Raw genomic sequence first — 2,598 nt, forward strand, 5'->3', positions numbered from 1 at the left:
TTTCAAGAATTTAATATTTAATTTCAACTTTCTCATAACTCATTAATTCTCATATCTCTACGATATCATTTATTAGTTACTCTATTACTTATTTTTATTAGTTATTAATTTATTATTTTTCTTAAAGTGCTAATAAGATTATTATTATTATTATATTACTTATATAAATTATTATTATTATTAGTTATTAATTTATTATTTCTCTGAAAATGCTAGCAAGATTATTATTACAATTTTACTTTTTAGTCAAGATTATTATTTCAATTTTACTTTTTAGTTACTACTTATAATGTATTATTATTATTATTATTATTATTATTATTATTTGAAATACCAACAAGGGCTGTGTAGGAAGAGAGATTGCAAAAGATAAAAGTTTAATTTATTGTTCATAACTTCATATAATAGCCTAGTAAAGATGTCATAACACATACTTTAAGAAGAAACTACATCTCAATAAGTTGGGAGTTAGCTAGATTTGATTAACATAATTCAGAGAAGGTTCAATAAAATAGTAAATTAATTACTTTTTAAACCTTAGCATTATTTGAGGATAAAATGGTAAGTTCATGAAATTCATCTCTTTTGGTGGTGGTTGATTTCTGTTGGTGGTGAGTTTCTTTGTGTTGGTTTGAGGATGTTTGTCATAACATCAAGAACTCTCAATTTAATGACTTTCTTGTCGCAAGTTAAAGTAGCTTCTTCAACAATATTGAATGCTTCTAACCAAATTTAGGTTCGACGTGTGAATTTATATAGGACTAGGATAGAGGAACCTTCTCTGACTTGATCAGTCGATCGGGTATTTCTGATGATCTTCCTTGGATGTCATGACTTTACAAAATGAGAAAACAATAAAGAATGTTATAAATGTGTTGACTTCAATTTTGATAAAAAAAATTCTTTATTTATTTCTATTTATATTAATTGAAAAAGGGTTAAAATTACTCCTGAACTATGCGAAATAGACTACTTATACCCTCCGTTATATTTTGAGATAAAAAATACCCCCGATGTTATCCCTAGACACCACAAATACCCCTCAAAAGTTAACAACCCAAATTGTTAATGACGTGGCAAGTCATGTGGGACTGATCTCTCCACCTAAGCTGCCAACTAGGATTTCCACTAACCCATTCTTGCTAACTATCAATTCATCCTCCCAAATCATCACTATTTGGGATACGAAATTTCCTTTACATTATGGAAACACTATCTCCAATATTTGCTAACCCAGTTTTTAACTCTCCAACTTTTGTTTGATTATTGTACAAATTAAAACAATCTAAATGTTGAGAGGTTCAAAACATTTCTTTCAATTCTTCTAGTCGATGCTACTGAGTCTTAAATAGATTTAAGGAAAGACCACATTTGTCAAGCATATGGGCTATCAGCTATGGCATCAACATTTTTCTTGTTTGAAAGCAGAGATAATATTTTTTTTTAAAAGTCAGCCTCGAAAAGTTTGTCTTTCTCAAAGTGACGTCTTCTTTTACGAGTTGTTTTTTCGGAAAAGGGTAAAAAATGCATCAATTTTTTCTCACAAAATTAGGGTTTGATTTGGGAGGATGAATTGTTGGGTTAAAGAATGAGTTAGTGGTAATCAACGACATTGTGCTGGTGTGCGTGTTGTGAAATCAGGGATCTGTGAGGTGGGAAACAGAGGTTCTGCTCCGGCTACGAGTCAAGCGCTATTGTTGATTCACATTGTTTGGTTCGTGTTACTTGGTTTCGTCGGGCTGTTTGGACTGCTATGATTGATCAGGTTTCGTTGATTACTTGATTTAGGGTTAGACTTGATAGGATTATTTTTTGTATAACATACATGTATCTTCTGTATGTATGAGGGGAATATACGGCTAGATGATTTTAACTTTGTTCTTGTTTTTTTGTTGGATTAATACAATTTTAGGAGATTTAGATTAAAATAAAAAAAAATTAGTGGTAATTCTAGTTGGCAGCTTAGGTGGAAGGATCAGTCACACATGGCTTGCCATGTCATTAAAAATTTGGGTTGTTAATTTTGAGGGGCATTTGTGGTTTCTAGAGATAACAGTGGGGGTATTTTTGAGCTCAAACTGTAATAGAGGGTATAAGTGGTCTATTTCACATAGTTCAGGAGCAGTTTTGACTCTTTTCCATATATAAATAGTCATTGAACATTTTATAAATAAGAGGAAATTGTACCCTAGTTCTTCATAAACTCCTATAGGGAAAAGTAAACGACAAAAAAAGATAATTAAAAATGAAATTGTCGATCGATTCCAAGAATCATGTATTGTATATATCTGTACATATATCGAGACATGCATATCTACTCGTACATATATCGGTCAACCTTCGAGTCTAAACTATATATGTATGTTACTTTCAACATGAAGCATCACAAAACACGAACTAACTTAAAATTCTAGATCTATGATCTGCAAGTGGGCATCACTATTTAATGTTAAGACGGAATTGTGGTTTGTTTTGAAGGTGATAAAAAAAGATTTAACGGCTTTTGTCTAGCTCTCCTCTTACGTTTCTTACATAGAAAATTTTCATATATCGAGGAAAGAAGTCATAAATCCATTAAAGAATTTTAAAAATAGGTTA

At 30.7% G+C, this 2,598-nt stretch overlaps 1 pseudogene; it reads left to right on the top strand.

Annotated features, from left to right (window-relative positions):
- LOC102582156 (uncharacterized) overlaps nucleotides 1–1,783 on the top strand; it is a 38,109-nt pseudogene extending 36,326 nt beyond the window's left edge.
- Nucleotides 1,784–2,598: the final 815 nt, after the last annotated feature.

This window comes from Solanum tuberosum, unplaced genomic scaffold (genome assembly GCF_000226075.1).
Source record: "Solanum tuberosum cultivar DM 1-3 516 R44 unplaced genomic scaffold, SolTub_3.0 scf00412, whole genome shotgun sequence".
NCBI classification, from domain to species: domain Eukaryota; kingdom Viridiplantae; phylum Streptophyta; class Magnoliopsida; order Solanales; family Solanaceae; genus Solanum; species Solanum tuberosum.